Genomic DNA, 19,449 nt, shown 5'->3' on the forward strand with positions numbered 1-19,449 from the left:
AAAAGAACTAGAAAGAAGAAACATCAGACAAACAGAACTAACAGAAATAAACACTTTTAAGGAGAAAATACTAAATTTAGAATGCTTTCAATGCAGAAGAAATAAATAATTTAAAAAGAACAGAAGAAAAGAACAGACAACATGGGGAGAAGGTGGGGTACTGGAAGAATAGGAAATAACAAAGAAAGAATACAAAGTAAAGCTGTTATTTGATACCAATTGGTCAGTACAAAGATAAAAAACAATGCTTTGGGGTATAATTAAATTAAGTCCTCTGGTGATACAGGGTTACAGTAATTGAACTATACGAAGTAAAATTGTCATAACTTCTGAACGGTTTGTGTTAGGGCTCTCAAACTGCACAGTTTTCTGTGGGGAATGATGAGAATTTGTACGTGCATTTGCAGGCACCTTCTTGTTGTTGGCCATTTTCATGTGAATGGGATCATTAGCGAGCAAAATTAGCATGTTTGGGGGACTGAGAATCCACATATCATGATTGAGAAGTCTCTTCACTCTCAACGGATGACTGTGTGGTGTGTAATGTCCAGTCAGGGAATAACTGATGTTATATTACTTGATTGCACAGTGACTACTAAATGGTACGTGAAGGTTTTGAATCATGATTTCATCCCCACTGTCCAATGTGATCCTGATTTTAACAAGATGTGGTTTATGCAAGACAGAGCTCGACCCCATTGTGTGTTTGACATCTTGGAGGAGCACTCTGGGTACCATATTCTGGTTCTGGGGTTCCCATGGCATGGGCTTCGATTGGTCACCATATTCTCTGGATCTGAACATATGCTACTTCTTTTTGTGAGGCTATATTAAAGACAAGGCTTACAGCAATAACCCCAAAACCACTGCTGAGCTTAAAACAGCCATTCAGGAGGTCATCAACAGCCTCGATGTTCTGACACTCCAGCGGGTCGTACAAAATTTCAATATTCGTCTGCGCCATATAATTGCCAATGATGGTAGGCAAATCGAACATGTAATAACCTAACTTTGAATATCTTTAGTGAAATTTACATGTTGAATAAAGTGTGTTCATACAGTAGTCTGTAATTAATTTACATTTTTTTCTTTTTTTTCCATTTTGTTCAATAATTGTCACCCTGTAGGTGAGTAAGATAGGAAGTGAGATGCTGATATTAGTCAGCAAGTCCTGGTACATAGGCCCTAAATAACTGATGAGAGCAAGATATAAAACATAAATTGGTAATAGCAAGAAAAGAGACATATGTTGAAGAGGGAAGATTATGGTTAAATTTTCCAAGGATATAAAACTTATTAGAGATGGGGCACTAGTTCAGACTGGAGAAGGAAATCAGCCCTGTCATTTTCATAGGTATCATCCTAGAATTTGCATTACAAGATGAATGGGAAACTAAGGGAAACCTTAACCCAGATGGCTGGGCAGGGATTTGAACCACTGTCCTAGATCATGCAAGTCCAGTGTCTTCCCACTCAGCCACTGTCCTTGGTATGAGTGGAAGCCTTGTCCTAATGTTTGTGTCTGGAATGTGGGCTTCCATGGTTCCTAACTGTGTGAGGGACAACACAAACTAGGTGAAAAAAAGGTAATTTTGAAATTTGGAGCTGCAGAAGAATGGTGGTAGATCAGATAACTAACGAAGGGATACTGATTATGACCAAGGACAGAAGGGATATGTTAGTAGGACATGTCATAAGACATTAAGGATACATTTTTTTAATAATGTAAAGAAGTGTGGGGTGTGGACATTGTAGAAAGACACCATAGCTTGAATATAGTAAGGCAGTTCAAATGGATGTAGGGTGAAGTTGTTATGCAGAGATGAAGAAGCTCGCACAAGAAATACTATTTTGGAGGACCAGAAGACTGTAACTACAATACAGGGTTATTACAAACGATTGAAGCGATTTCACAGCTCTACAATAACTTTATTATTTGAGATATTTTCACAATGCTTTGCACACACATACAAAAACTCAAAAAGTTTTCTTAGGCATTCACAAATGTTCGACATGCGCCCCTTTAGTGATTCGGGAGACATCAAACCAATAATCAAGTTCCTCCCACACTCGGCGCAGCATGTCCCCATCAATGAGTTTGAAAGCATCGTTGATGTGAGCTCGCAGTTCTGGCACATTTCTTGGTAGAGGAGGTTTAAACACTGAATCTTTCACATCACCCCACAGAAAGAAATCGCATGGGGTTAAGTCAGGAGAGCATGGAGGCCATGACATGAATTGCTGATCATGATCTCCACCACGACCAATCCATCGGTTTTCCTGTCTCCTGTTTAAGAAATGCCGAACATCATGATGGAAGTGCGGTGGAGCACCATCCTGTTGAAAGATGAAGTCGACGCTGTCGGTCTCCAGTTGTGGCATGAGCCAATTTTCCAGCATGTCCAGATACACGTGTCCTGTAACCTTTTTTTTCGCAGAAGAAAAAGGGGCCGTAAAATTTAAACCGTGAGATTGCACAAAACACGTTAACTTTTGGTGAATTGCGAATTTGCTGCACGAATGCGTGAGGATTCTCTACCGCCCAGATTCACACATTGTGTCTGTTCACTTCACCATTAAGAAAAAATGTTGGTTCATCACTGAAAACAAGTTTCGCACTGAACGCATCCTCTTCCATGAGCTGTTGCAACCGCGCTGAAAATTCAAAGCGTTTGACTTTGTCACTGGGTGTCAGGGCTTGTAGCAATTGTAAATGGTAAGGCTTCTGCTTTAGCATTTTCCGTAAGATTTTCCAAACCGTCGGCTGTGGTACGTTTAGCTCCCTGCTTGCTTTATTTGTCGACTTCCACGGGCTACGCGTGAAACTTGCCCGCACGCGTTCAACCGTTTCTTCGCTCACTGCAGGCCGACCCGTTGATTTCCCCTTACAGAGGCATCCAGAAGCTTTAAACTGCGCATACCATCACTGAATGGAGTTAGCAGTTGGTGAATCTTTGTTGAACTTTGTCCTGAAGTGTCGTTGCACTGTTATGACTGACTGATGTGAGTGCATTTCAAGCACGACATACGCTTTCTTGGCTCCTGTCGCCATTTTGTCTCACTGCACTCTCGAGCGCTCTGGTGGCAGAAACCTGAAATGCGGCTTCAGCTGAACAAAACTTTATGAGTTTTTCTACATATCTGTAGTGTGTCGTGACCATATGTCAATGAATAGAGCTACAGTGAATTTATGAAATTGCTTCAGTCATTTGTAATAGCCCTGTATATTAAAAACAATTACAGTAAAATGATATTGAAAACTAAGAACATTGAACATACGAGTATCTGGGTTATAGGAAATAGCTATGATTTCTAGCAATAATGTACTTTCTTTATATTATTATCTACTGAGGTGCACAGTGGTAAGGCATTGGACACACTTTGTGAGGAAAATAGTTCAAATCCCTCTATGGCCATCAAGAGATTACCTTAATATCAATGAGTAGATGCTGAATTTGGTTCTTTACCAAGATTACAACTGATTTTTACTGTCATCCTTATCTATTTTAACATTATATTCCATTTCTGTTCCTTATTAATTGTTTGCAGAATGAAATTACTGTTATTGACAATTTTGGGAAATAGTGGTAAATATAGAAGCGAATCATCTGATATAAATTTAAATTTGTGTTATGGAGTTTGCTCATGCTGTTGTTCACTAATTGTTTAAATGAGTATTTATGCTCTTTTAATGGCAAACATTAAAAGTGCTGTACTGCAATGAGGTTCTGTTACTACTGTGGCATTCATGTTGTGTTTCAGATTACAACTTTATCTGGGATGGAACATGTGACCGATGCCCGCAAGCACCAGTACCACTACCAGTTAAGGGACCAGAATCACATGAAAAAGAATAGGAAATGCCCGCAAGCACCAGTACCACTACCAGTTAAGGGACCAGAATCACATGAAAAAGAATAGGAAATAGCACACAGGAGGCTGCACCACAACTGCTGTCTTGTCTCTTTGTATAAAAGAATGTGCATCTGTCAAAGAATGATACTGTTGTAAATGTGTAACTTACTTATGTATACTGCATTCTAAAGATTTACATAAAATGAATATTACATGAACAAGCACTTCAGTAGTGTTCCTAAAAATTGATAGCAAGGTATACGATGGCATGAAGCAGTGTACATGTACTGCAAAAGCTACTTTTAGCCACAAAATGCTGTCCTGTGGCTGAAGGAGATATTTGTGTATGCATACTACTCTGAAGTACTGCAGTCACTGTTGGTTTGGTAGGCTAGTTAATAGCAGCCTAAACAAGAAAAATGTTCTTATACATGAAACTCATTCCATCTGTAGACCCCAGTATTCAAATGATAATGATTAAAACTTTTTAATAAATTAATTTTGCAGTTCTGTATTTTGTCCTTCAGATCGAAAATAATGGACATGAAATAAATTCCACAGTGCATTAAACTTCTGTCTTTTTATTTTCTTCCTTTTAATAATTCTTATAAGAAACATCAATAACCAACACAACAGAGAAAACTTGTTCATACAATGTAGGCTTTCATGGCCGGTATTGTCTTCACTTAAAACTTCCGGGCTGATACACCGTGGTCGAAATATAAAACTCTCCCCTGACATTTTGTCTCCAACTGCGGGAGACATCCTCGGAGGTACAGCGGCAAACTATGAAGAGAACTCGAGGAAACACTGATTATATAGACAGAATAGAGGGCGCCACTGTCGATCACGTGGCGTTGGGTATGGGATTGTCTCTGGTGATGCCAACATTCACGATTGAAAGTAATCATTCGTCACACTTGCGGTGCAATGCTGACATCCAAATTTTGTCCAGTTTAACACCTTTGTCTTTCCTGTTAAAATTATTATGGTGTTTATCAATCTCGGTAGCCTTGCTATATATGTATGCATAATAATGCGAGGTTTTTGATATGATGCTCATCTCACTGAATTTTATTTCATGATCAGCTTCCTGGTAAACATGTTCTGCTATGGCCGATATATCCGCGTGACCCAGGCAGCAATTCCTGTTATGTTCAACAAGACGGGTGTTCACACTTCTCTTTGTGGTAGTGATATAAACCTGTCCACAACTACAAGGAATTTTGTAGACCCCCCAGTGTAGCCAAAGGGATTCATGCATCTTTTGCCATCTTAAATATTCTTTTATTTTCCTGGTGTGTCTGAAAATAGTTTCCACCCCATACTTGCTTAAAACTTTCCCAATGCAATCTGTGACCTTACTAATCAACAGAAGAAAAACTTTGCCCTTGGGCGACCGTTGTTCGTTGTTGCTCCTGATTCTCTGCCTAAAGTGAAGTGCTTGATCTATATCCTTGCTAGAATAGCCATTCTGCATGAAAGTTGATCTTAGATGTTCAATCTCATCTTTTAAATAAACAGGTTCACAAATGTTCTATGCCCTGTCTGCCAAGGTTTTCATTACACTTCTTTTTTGTCTAGGGTGGTGGTTTGAATCTTTATGCAGATAGCGATCAGTATGTGTGACATCAGGAGCAACAATGAACAACACTCGCCCAAGGGCAATGTTTTTCTCCTATTCATTAGTAAGGTCACAGATCACACTGGGAAAGTTTTAAGCAAATATCGGGTGGAAACTATTTTCAGACCCACCAGGAAAATAAAAGAATATTTAAGATCGGCAAAAGATGCATGACACCCTTTGGCTACAATGGGGTTCTACAAAATTCCTTGTAGTTGTGGACAGGTTTATATCACTACCACAAAGAGAAGTGTGAACACCCGTCTTGTTGAACATTACAGGAATTGCCGCCTGGGTCACACGGATAAATCGGTCATAGCAGAACATATGTATCAGGAAGGTGATCATGAAATAAAACCCAGAAAGATGAGCATCATATCAAAACCCTCACATTATTATGTATGCATGTATAGAGCGGCTATTGAGATTGATAAACACTGTAATAATTTTAACAGGAAAGACAAAGGTGTTAAACTGGAAAAAATTTGGATGTCAGTGTTGCACCGCAAGCGTGACGATCGATTGCTTTCAATCATGAATGTTGGCATTACCAGTGACAATCTCATAGCCAACGCCACGTGATCGACAGTGGTGCCCTTTGTACTGCCTATATAATCAGTGCTTTCTCGAGTTCTCTTCGCAGTTTGCCGTTGTACCTCCGAAGATGTCTCCCACAGTCGGAGACGAAACATCAGGGGAGAGTTTTATATTTCGACCTCGACCTATCAGCCTGGAAGTTTTAAGTGAAGAGAAAACTTGATTGCTACTGTTTCCCACAAAAATAGAAAAGTATTTTAATCTGTCATTTGGGTGCCAAACCAAGTAGAATGTTATTTAGCAAACCTCTTGTTTAATTTTGTTTGACGTCATATGCCAGTGAAATGGAGCGTAACATCTCCAAAATACAGTTAAGATGTTTTGCACAGAATACTGCAGGCTACTTAATTTAAAACTGATGTATTTGCACTTAATCTTTCACTAAGTATACTAATTAATTCCAAAAAGAAAATCCTCTGTGGATTATGAGAAGTTTCCATGAAGAAATTATTTTTATTGCTATTTTTGCTTTACTATTTGTTATATTCTTTCTATCAGTAGGCAGATATTATAAGGGTTTTATGGCAGCTAAATTACTTCATTTTGACACGAAGGTAGCAAAACATATCAAAAATCTGTTTACTGTCTCGACTGTATTTCATAAAGTTACTGGTATGTTTCGATTTAATTGTTTTTAATCTTTAGCTGCTCTCAGAGGTGCCTAAAATATAATTCTCTCTCTCTATCTATCTATCTATCTATCTTCCCCTGTCTGTAACATTAGCAGCACTAAAAATTATGACTATTTAGTATACTGAAGTTCATGTGCATATGCAATTATTCTCAAAACTTTTCATGAAATGAAAAGTAAAGAAATAAAATTTTGTCTTAGGAAACTAGTAATGCGCTTTTCCAATTTAAATTCTTGGGAATGGGAAACAGCACAACTTCTCAAATATTGTGAATTGACTGTTAACTTTCATCCGTACTCTCCTCAGTGGTTCCTTTCTTTTGCTTTATGCAATTGAATATAACTTACTTTGAAACAGTAGCAAGAGCTTATTTTCTATCAGGCATTTAAAATGTTTTGAAGGTGAATCTAATACAAGAGACTGATTATTAAATCAGGAAGTTGACAGAAATGTGTAGACTTATACTTGCCATTCAGTTACATGTAATGGGTGGTCTATAAGATATATTAAGAACTCTAATGGTCTTTTAAAAGAACTTTGCAATATTTTGTGTGTGGTTGATACTGCCTGATGAAAAAATGAAACTCCATGAAGGGAATTCAGAAACAAACTTAAACTTAATTGCACAAGAGGGTGTGTGATGTTATTTCAGTGGTTAAAAAATTGAGTCAAATTCACAAAGACATTGGCATTATGAGCTCTCTTACCTGTATAATGTTGCAAAGTCATTGTATTCCCTTCTGAAACAAGTTGGTCCATGACTGTTGTAACTGCTTATAATTTCCTGGATACTAGCACCTTGACAGAATTAAATTCTGAGCTGGCTGCACACATTATGTCAGGAGCAGATCTAGAGATCTTACTGACTACAGGATTATCTCAACATCATGCGCGCATAATTAAATTTCACTGTGGAAGCTGTTGCATGTGAGTTAATACATGTGGATGCAGGATAACTAGGACATACCATTCTGCCATCAGAATTCCCTCGATCACTACCAGACATGGCCTGAAGTCATACCTGATGGATCCCCATACCATGATGCACCTCTGTGCTCAACAGAGTACTGAAAGAGTGAGGCCTCTCCACAAGGCACTTCCATACTCACTGACAGTGGTCATGTAGCATAGTACAGAACTGCAATTCATTGCTTGCCTCACTGCAATGCCATTTATCACCTCACCACTCCAAACACAGCCGTTTCTGTTGTCGTATTACTGGCAGTCTGTCATGAGATGCTAATTTCTTAGTCCATCTGATTTTACCATAATGAATGGTATGAAATGACATAGAGGGTCTCCAGAAGTCTGCTACCTGTTCTTGGATGGCAGGCACAGAGGCCATGGGGTTATTACGTGTCTGATGCACAGTATGGAAGTCCACCATCTAGATGTGTACACTTGTCCTCATATTCCCATGCAGTCCAATATCAGGTCACTGTCACATCCAAATGCTTCACAAATTTGGATACTGCACATGCCCAAATGGCGATGTATGATGAAGCCCATTTCAGACTCTGTGAGGTACTGATATCACTATATCACATGAGTATGCAGAGTCTCTGTGTCCTTCACAGTGATTACTCACCATCTGAAGCTGTTCAGGCCCCTTATATATCCTACCAGACTTCGGAAATACACTAATTAGGATCATTACTAATGCACTCTGGTGCACTTAGTAACTGTCACAGAGTACTGCAACTCTAATCATTTACATACCTGCCAGTGGTATGAATACATACAAAGTTCCTTTGACATCAATCCATATCTTACAGATGATTCACTTTTTGTATCATGCAATGTATGTTGTAGTTGAAGTCTTTGAGAAAGTTGTCTTGTTAGTTGTTAAGTCTTCATTGATAATTGCAGAAATTGCAACACATTTGTTGAAAAGCAACAAACAACAATAGTTCATTCTTTGGCAACACCAACAAAACCCTTCAATATACTCTCAAGTTCTCCTATGTATACTTCCCTGTTGCACGCAACAAGCCAGTAGCAAACTGTTGTCAAGTTAGTAGATTCAGTTTTGTGTTACAGTTCATGTTAACAATCCAGTACTTACTCTTTCAGCTATGTACCTTGACAAACACAAAATCTTTGGCCTCCACACACCTAACCAACAGCAAAATGTTTCCAAATAATAAATTCAGATTTTTTTTTTTTGGCATTTATGCTGACATTAAAAATATTGCTCTTTCACCTATAACATGATGACAAACTTGTCATATCATATCTCCAAGCACTTGACATAGAAACATTGTCACTCAAAGCAGAGGTCATCCATTCAATTTACTAAAAATAAAAAATTCAGCAGTTTGCAATACATTCAGAAAAAGTTCAAATCAGTTTTATTAGATAGAATATCTTGTGTTGCTTGTGTTAGTACACCTGTGTGTTCCTGTATGATGACAATAGTCTCTGTGTTGGGAACTACAGGTCTTTTAGCACATGCATCATGTCATCATTTAAGAATAATCAGTGATTATTATACATGTCACTGAAACATTCCTTCATGAAGGTGGCACTGTCCATGAATAGTTCTGCTGGAAGAACACCATGAGTGGGAAAAAAGCACTCATTTTCCACATCACTATTATAATAAAGAAATATTGCCCTCACTGCAAGTGAAATGGGTAGAAGCTTTCAGCATGTAATATAAGTCATGCATGTCCTTGTAGAACATTACCCCATGCAGGAAGTCTCACAGTGCTGCACAGGGCTACACTGATAATGAGTTGTGTTAACAGTGTGTTGCTGTTCCTGAACATTTTGTCAGCTTCATTATACTGATTGCACCTATGCTGTGGACAGATTTCCATTTTAATGGCTAATGCAAAGGCAAGGGAATGGCTAATTCTATTGCTTGCACCATGCCTTTATTTTGTGTTGCAGAATACAAAACTGCTAAAGGCATTTGGGATAAGCTACATAAAACTTCTGATGTTCACTCAACCAAAAATATTTATCTGCCTTGACACAAATTTCATAACACTGTGTGGGAAGCATCTGCTGGCATACAAGGCCATTTAGCCAACTTTGATGAAATGCAAACTCAACTTTTATTTTAGACAAGCCAGTTGACATTGGTGACCATTGTGCACAGTTTTTACAAACTTTTCCCAAAGAGTTCAGTTACATTTCTATTACATGTTATGATTTAACTGCTAAAGAGAAGACATGGAATAAGTTACACAAACAGTGATTATACAGGGTGTCCCAGCTATCTTGTCCACCCAAAATGTCTCTGGAACAATAACAGCTATTGGAAAACGACTTTCACTGGTATCAATGTAGGGCTGGGGCCCATGAATGTACATATTTGGAAACATTCTAAAACGAAAGCATATGTGTTTTTTAACACAAACTCATGTTTTTTTTAAATGGACCTCCTATATTTTTTCTTCAGCAATCCATAGCATGACAAAGCACATACACAATGGCGATTGCATTGCAATATTCCTATTACATCCCGAGATATTGAGACACGAAGTTGACGCTTGAAACACCCAACATGCGCTGCTAGTGCACGTCCTAAGGCTCAGGCGTGAACGCCATGCTGCCTGTAATCACGATGTGATTGACATGTGTAATCACACTTCCATACTTATCAAGAGGTCCGAAACGAATAATACGGTCTGCTGCCATCCTGCATTAATGTCGTACATTCCAGCAGGTATTTATCCCATAGGCTAGGGATGATGCGGTTCTGTAACATATCTGTGTACCACAACGTTAGTCACAAAGTTAACTTCGCTTATCATTAATCCGTTACTAAAAAGGTAATGCCGTTCAACATTAAAACTTTACTTTACTGTAGATCTAGTGCAAGTGATAGTTAATCATTCACGCGTAATAGTAAAATTCATGTTGATGGTTTTAGTGAAACTAGCAAGTGGACTAAAAGTTTTACCGTTGTTTAGGTTAAAATGTTTTGATTTGGGAAGTTCAGCTAGGACATAGAAGATGAATGTAAACATGTTTAACCAATTAGTTTTATTATCACATAATTATCAATGTTATGTTTATCTAATGCACTGAATGACAAATTGTTGCAAACAAATGTTTCTTAACATCACTGGGTAATATGGCCCTTTGTAGAAACTTCCACTGTGATACCAGCACTATATACTAAACATAGCATTCACATCTCATGCTCAAAGTGATGCCCATTGGCTTGCATACATAGGGTCACTCTGCGGATGAAGGATGACCTACTTCGTGCTACTGTTTCCTCTTCGATGGCTGTACAAGCATCAATAATGCGTTACTTCATGTCCTCTGGTGTTGCTGGTTCATGTTGGTAAATAGCATCCTTCACTGTTCCCCAAAGAAAATAATCCAGCGGTGTAAGGTCCGGAGATCGGGCAGGCCACCTGACTGGGCCACCTCATCCAATCCACCCACCAGGGAACTTACGGTTCAGAAGTCATCGTGCTCATAAGGCGTTATGTGCAGGGCATCCGTCATGCTGATACCACATGACCATTCTCCGGTTCAGAGGTACGGTGTCCAAGAGAACAGGAAGATTGAGTCATATAAATCTGGAGTATTGTCTGCCATTTTGGATGTCATTTATAAAGAAAGGTCCGATAATGGTATCTCCAATAATCCTACACCAAACATTAACTTTCCACAGATGTTGATGCTCTACCTGATGGAGCCATTTTGGATTGTCTGCAGACCAATAATGCATATTCCTCATATTGACAATTCCTTTGTTGGAGAATGATGTCTCGTCAGTTAAGAGAACATCTGCAAAATAATTTGGATTAGTTAGAAGTTTTTGCTGAGCCCACCGACAAAATGTTACCCTATTGCGGAAATCATTTCCATGAAGACCCTGGTGTAAATGAACATAGTAAGGATGCACTCCCCAGGCAGAGAAAATCCCTGACGTGCACTTGATTTCGGCACACCAACTTCACGTTCAATTTGACGTGTGTTGATTTGAGGATTCACAGTTTTGGTAGCGAGCACAGCAACTTCAGCACATTCATCTGTACGTGTTCTAGGACGATGTCGAGGTCTTGGATTTAAGCTTCCTGTTTCCCGTAGACGAGATGTGAGACGACCAAACATCTGACGCGAAGGCGATGGCTTGTCAGGGAATCGTCTTCTGTACAGTCATTCTGCCTGAACAGCATTTCGTCCACCTACAACAGGGTACAGTACAGGTATGTGGAGTAGGGTAGAAAACAGACATATTAACTTAATAATCATAATGTTCGCTAACAGTACTATCAACAAACAAGCACTCTCATAACGTATTTCCCGTCAACGTACATTCTCCATAGATAAGCAGCATTTCTACCATATCTTCATGTGTGTACATTATACTGTACAGTATAAGTTCCACAACACAACATTTATTCACAATGTGTACTACCTCTGTGCCGTCACTAGATTACTCTGATGCATGACTACACAGGCAAGCGGTGTACTGCACACTAAAGCAACAACAAATGGGATGCTCGGAGGGTGGTGGAGTACAGGAGTTTGCATGGGTCGCAAATCATAAACAAGGCGAAGTGGTAACTGTGGCAGTAGTGGGAACTACGTTGGACACTTGACTAGGTAGAGCCAGGCCCTGCGCGACAGGCACAATGGGTCATATAACGCATTAGATAAACCTTATTTTGGATGTGCAGGTTAAATATGACAACCTGACGGGTGTACACCGGTCGGTACTGGTTCATATTGTGTACGTAGATACGTAAAACGTGCAAGAGGGAAACCATTATGTGCTTATGAGAGTTGATGGCAGCAGACCATATTTTTCGTTTCGGACCTCTTGATAAGTATGGAGGTGTGATTACACATGTCAATCACATCGCGATTACGGGCAGCATGGGGTTCACGCCTGAGCCTCAGGACGTGCGCTAGCAGCACATGTCGGGTGTTTCAAGCGTCAACTTCGTGTCTCAATATCTCGGGATGTAATGGGAATATTGCGATGCAATCAACGCCATTGTGTATGTGCTTTGTCATGCTACGGATTGCTGAAGAAAAAATATAGGAGGTCCATTTAAAAAAACATAAGTTTGTGTTAAAAAACACATATGCTTTCGTTTTAGAATGTTTCCAGATATGTACATTCATGGGCCCCAGCCCTACATTGATACCGGTGAAAGTTGTTTCCCAATAGCTGCTATTGTTCCAGAGATATTTTGGGTGGACAAGATAGCTGGGACACCCTGTATTATGAACTGAGAATAACATATCATAATGATGAAAGTGTTGCTACACCAGTGATGACAAAAATGAAGATTAACAAACAGCAACCAAGACACAAACAATCTTCATCCAAAGCTGATACATTAAGAATCTTATTATAAAAGTAACGAAGACAGAAAATGATTTTTATGTGGTAAAGCAGGTCACTTATCGAAACAATGTAAAACAGGGTTGGTTTATTTCAAATATAATGAAATGGTCCATCGGTCAAATGCACGTACTACAAAGACAAAAGAAAAGACTGTGCTATTTTGTTGAAAGGTGTAACATCAGTAGAACATGCAGGAAGTTGCAGTTGCACAGATAGGCCTACTTCAAAAACTGCGAAAAGAGTTTTAACGGTGGGATGCAACAATTTTTTTGTAGATGTAAATTCACCAGACTGTGATGAGTGGTACATTGACAATTGTGTGACATCACATAACAAATCAACATGATTTGCACACTATGAATTAACCACTCAAATATCCAAGAAAGATTAGGAGTACCCAGAATGGTGTGTAAATTGAACACAATTTGGTACAGGTTGAATTGATGTAGGTATTCAGAGGACAAAGATGGATAGAACAATATTTTGAAGATGTATGGTTTTGCCCTGATCGATCCTGTGGCACATTGTCTGTTAAAAAAGCAGCACAAAAAGGAATAAATCAAATAATTGATGATGATGATGATGATGTTGATGGTTTGTGTGGTGCTCAACGTCACGGTCATCAGCACCCATACAAGTTCCCAATCTTTTCATTGCCAGTCCTGCCACATCCTGAATGATGATGAGATGATGGTGTGATGATGAGAACAACTCAAACACCCACTCCCCAGGCAGAGAAATCCCTGAACTATCCAGGAATTGAACCCAGGACCCTGTGATCCAGAGGCAGCACCAAATATTTGAAAATGATGACAAATCATGAGTATGTTTCAAAAACAATATTCCGATTCCTACTGCTATATGCAGTGGCAAAAATGAACTTTCTCATTTAGCTGTGAAGAATGTTTGTCAAGAGAAATCTTGAGTTGTTGCTGAAACTGATGACAGTTTCATCAAAATAAATGCTATGAGCACCAGATTTTGAAAGACCGTGGTATAGAAACAAAGACTGACAGTAGCTTTTGTGAGAGATGTGTCTATGGTAAACATCATCAGCTATCATTTGGTGACAGAGAGTAGAAACCCACAAAACCTAGAGAATTAGTTTATGTAGATGTTTGTGGACCAATGGCAGAAAATGATTTGTAAGGTCACTGATACTTTGCTGTTTTTAAGGATGATTTTTCCAGTTTTAAAGTAACATACCTTCCATGACACAGAGATCACATTAAAGAAAAATTACACCTCTTCATTAAAATGATAAAGGCTCCAGCTGATGTTACTTTGAAAGAATTATATACAGAAATTGGCAAGGAGTCCATAAAAAAGATGTACATAAGTCTTCTGACTCAACTAAACTGGAACATTTGATTACTGCACCATAAATTCCTCAGCAGAATGGAGTTGCTGAGCAGGAAAACAGAATACTTTGTGAGATGGCACACTCTTGGCTTGGCTCTGCTCTGCTCTGCTGAATGCCTACTAAAAGCATTGTGGGGCAAGGCTGTTCTGGCTGCAACATACACTTTGAATCAATATGGTCCCATGAAGATTAAAGTTAAAACTCCAATGGAAATATTTTTGAAGAAAGAACACTGCTTGGATAATTTGGTGAATTTTGGAATGGTATGCAATGATATTCCTACACAAAAACAGAAGAAGTTTGATGCCAAGTTTTTAAAAGGATATGTTGTTGCTATGATGATTGTGGGTACCATGTTTATTTATTTGAAACAATGTATGTGTATGTATGCTGAGATGTAAAATTCAACTCTGCCTTTTATGTTCACTCACAGAAAAATTAGAAAGTTGTGAGGTTTGGTGACCTGGGAGGCCAAAAGCAATAAATAAGATCTTGTTGGCCACCTCTTCCAGTCCAGCAATGTGGGATAGCATTGTTAAGATAATGCCACAATTCAAGCTCGAAGTGAGGCTTCATATGCAGGCATCATTTCAGAACACACCTCTGTTGTTTGTGGAAGGTGAATTTCCTGGCCTGCCAATCTTGTGGACTTTGAGGGCTCTGTGTAATTGTACCTCAGATACACATGCCATTTTCACAAGACATGCACATACATACATACATTAATCCTTGTTCCATATATCATGAATATGACATTTTGTAATGATGTGGAATGTGTCACTTTAACGTAAGTTTTCTTTACACAAATTGATATATATATATATATATATATATATATATATATATATATATATATATATATATATATATATATAATAGAAGGAAACATTCCACGAAGGAAAAATATATCTAAAAACAAAGATGATGTGACTTACCAAATGAAAGTGCTGGCAGGTCGACAGACACACAAACGAACACAAACATACACACAAAATTCAAGCTTTCGCAACAAACTGTTGCCTCATCAGGAAAGAGGGAAGGAGAGGGAAAGACGAAAGGATGTGGGTTTTAAGGGAGAGGGTAAGGAGTCATTCCAGTCCCGGGAGCGGAAAGACTTACCTTAGGGGGAAAAAAGGACGGGTACACACTCGCGCACACACACACATATCCATCCACACATATACAGACACAAGCAGACATATTTAAAGACAAAGAGTTTGGGCAGAGATGTCAGTCGAGGCAGAAGTGCAGAGGCAAAGATGTTGTTGAATGACAGGTGAGGTATGAGTGGCGGCAACTTGAAATTAGCGGAGATTGAGACCTGGTGGATAACGGGAAGAGAGGATATATTGAAGAGCAAGTTCCCATCTCCGGAGTTCGGATAGGTTGGTATTAGTAGGAAGTATCCAGATAACCCGGACGGTGTAACACTGCGCCAAGATGTGCTGGTCGTGCACCAAGGCATGTTTAGCCACAGGGTGATCCTCATTACCAACAAACACTGTCTGCCTGTGTCCATTCATGCGAATGGATAGTTTGTTGCTGGTCATTCCCACATAGAATGCATCACAGTGTAGGCAGGTCAGTTGGTAGATCACGTGGGTGCTTTCACACGTGGCTCTGCCTTTGATTGTGTACACCTTCCGGGTTACAGGACTGGAGTAGGTGGTGGTGGGAGGGTGCATGGGACAGGTTTTACACCGGGGGCGGTTACAAGGGTAGGAGCCATAGGGTAGGGAAGGTGGTTTGGGGATTTCATAGGGATGAACTAAGAGGTTACGAAGGTTAGGTGGACGGCGGAAAGACACTCTTGGTGGAGTGGGGAGGATTTCATGAAGGATGGATCTCATTTCAGGGCAGGATTTGAGGAAGTCGTATCCCTGCTGGAGAGCCACATTCAGAATCTGATCCAGTCCCGGAAAGTATCCTGTCACAAGTGGGGCACTTTTGTGGTTCTTCTGTGGGAGGTTCTGGGTTTGAGAGGATGAGGAAGTGGCTCTGGTTATTTGCTTCTGTACCAGGTCGGGAGGGTAGTTGCGGGATGCGAAAGCTGTTGTCAGGTTGTTGGTGTAATGCTTCAGGGATTCCGGACTGGAGCAGATTCGTTTGCCACGAAGACCTAGGCTGTAGGGAAGGGACCGTTTGATGTGGAATGGGTGGCAGCTGTCGTAATGGAGGTACTGTTGCTTGTTGGTGGGTTTGATGTGGACGGATGTGTGAAGCTGGCCATTGGACAGGTGAAGGTCAACATCAAGGAAAGTGGCATGGGATTTGGAGTAGGACCAGGTGAATCTGATGGAACCAAAGGAGTTGAGGTTGGAGAGGAAATTCTGGAGTTCTTCTTCACTGTGAGTCCAGATCATGAAGATGTCATCAATAAATCTGTACCAAACTTTGGGTTGGCAGGCCTGGGTAACCAAGAAGGCTTCCTCTAAGCGACCCATGAATAGGTTGGCGTACAAGGGGGCCATCCTGGTACCCATGGCTGTTCCCTTTAATTGTTGGTATGTCTGGTTTTCAAAAGTGAAGAAGTTGTGGGTCAGGATGAAGCTGGCTAAGGTAATGAGGAAAGAGGTTTTAGGTAGGGTGGCAGGTGATCGGCGTGAAAGGAAGTGCTCCATCGCAGCGAGGCCCTGGACGTGCGGGATATTTGTGTATAAGGAAGTGGCATCAATGGTGACAAGGATGGTTTCTGGGGGTGACGGACTGGGTAAGGATTCCAGGCGTTCGAGAAAGTGGTTGGTGTCTTTGATGAAGGATGGGAGACTGCATGTAATGGGTTGAAGGTGTTGATCCACGTAGGCAGAGATACGTTCTGTGGGGGCTTGGTAACCACCTACAATGGGGCGGCCGGGATGATTGGGTTTGTGAATTTTAGGAAGAAGGTAGACCTGGAGGATAACGGGAAGAGAGGATATATTGAAGAGCAAGTTCCCATCTCCGGAGTTCGGATAGGTTGGTATTAGTAGGAAGTATCCAGATAACCCGGGTCGCTTAGAGGAAGCCTTCTTGGTTACCCAGGCCTGCCAACCCAAAGTTTGGTACAGATTTATTGATGACATCCTCATGATCTGGACTCACAGTGAAGAAGAACTCCAGAATTTCCTCTCCAACCTCAACTCCTTTGGTTCCATCAGATTCACCTGGTCCTACTCCAAATCCCATGCCACTTTCCTTGATGTTGACCTTCACCTGTCCAATGGCCAGCTTCACACGTCCGTCCACATCAAACCCACCAACAAGCAACAGTACCTCCATTACGACAGCTGCCACCCATTCCACATCAAACGGTCCCTTCCCTACAGCCTAGGTCTTCGTGGCAAACGAATCTGCTCCAGTCCGGAATCCCTGAAGCATTACACCAACAACCTGACAACAGCTTTCGCATCCCGCGACTACCCTCCCGACCTGGTACAGAAGCAAATAACCAGAGCTACTTCCTCATCCTCTCAAACCCAGAACCTCCCACAGAAGAACCACAAAAGTGCCCCACTTGTGACAGGATACTTTCCGGGACTGGATCAGATTCTGAATGTGGCTCTCCAGCAGGGATACGACTTCCTCAAATCCTGCCCTGAAATGAGATCCATCCTTCATGAAATCCTCCCCACTCCACCAAGAGTGTCTTTCCGCCGTCCACCTAACCTTCGTAACCTCTTAGTTCATCCCTATGAAATCCCCAAACCACCTTCCCTACCCTCTGGCTCCTACCCTTGTAACCGCCCCCGGTGTAAAACCTGTCCCATGCACCCTCCCACCACCACCTACTCCAGTCCTGTAACCCGGAAGGTGTACACAATCAAAGGCAGAGCCACGTGTGAAAGCACCCAAGTGATCTACCAACTGACCTGCCTACACTGTGATGCATTCTATGTGGGAATGACCAGCAACAAACTGTCCATTCGCATGAATGGACACAGGCAGACAGTGTTTGTTGGTAATGAGGATCACCCTGTGGCTAAACATGCCTTGGTGCACGACCAGCACATCTTGGCGCAGTGTTACACCGTCCGGGTTATCTGGATACTTCCTACTAATACCAACCTATCCGAACTCCGGAGATGGGAACTTGCTCTTCAATATATCCTCTCTTCCCGTTATCCACCAGGTCTCAATCTCCGCTAATATCTAGTTGCCGCCACTCATACCTCACCTGTCATTCAACAACATCTTTGCCTCTGCACTTCTGCCTCGACTGACATCTCTGCCCAAACTCTTTGTCTTTAAATATGTCTGCTTGTGTCTGTATATGTGTGGATGGATATGTGTGTGTGTGCGCGAGTGTGTACCCGTCCTTTTTTCCCCCTAAGGTAAGTCTTTCCGCTCCCGGGACTGGAATGACTCCTTACCCTCTCCCTTAAAACCCACATCCTTTCGTCTTTCCCTCTCCTTCCCTCTTTCCTGATGAGGCAACAGTTTGTTGCGAAAGCTTGAATTTTGTGTGTATGTTTGTGTTCGTTTGTGTGTCTGTCGACCTGCCAGCACTTTCATTTGGTAAGTCACATCATCTTTGTTTTTAGATATATTTTTCCTTCGTGGAATGTTTCCTTCTATTATAACCATATCATTAATTTGAACCCAACAATTACGTTTGTTATTGTCGCCTTTGCATTTCGAAATCTTTCCTGTCGTCTTATTTCTCTTTTTTCTCTTTATTTTCTCTTTCTGTTTTTACCAGTAGTTTCACTTTGTATTCACCTTCCCCTTTCACCGTAATCTACTATACAATTTTATCCCGCCATAAATATGCTCAACAATACGTAACCCACTTCCCAACCATAACCAAAAGATTTTATTTTCCGCTTTCAACACTACCGCTGCTATAAAATCCACCGTTTCTAGTTCAATAACAGCTGCTTTCACGTATTTAACAACCATTTCGGCTAGTTCTAATAACTTTAACTTTATTTCCACTTCCGTTTTTCGCACATCACTGATCATTTTAGCCGCTCCCCACAGGTTTTAACGTCATTTTTTCTACAATTGTTAGCCCCATTTTCGTAATCTTTCACCACAACACCACTCCTTTAATACGTTTTTTCGAAATTTT

Source organism: Schistocerca cancellata, chromosome 5 (genome assembly GCF_023864275.1).
Source record: "Schistocerca cancellata isolate TAMUIC-IGC-003103 chromosome 5, iqSchCanc2.1, whole genome shotgun sequence".
NCBI lineage: Eukaryota > Metazoa > Arthropoda > Insecta > Orthoptera > Acrididae > Schistocerca > Schistocerca cancellata.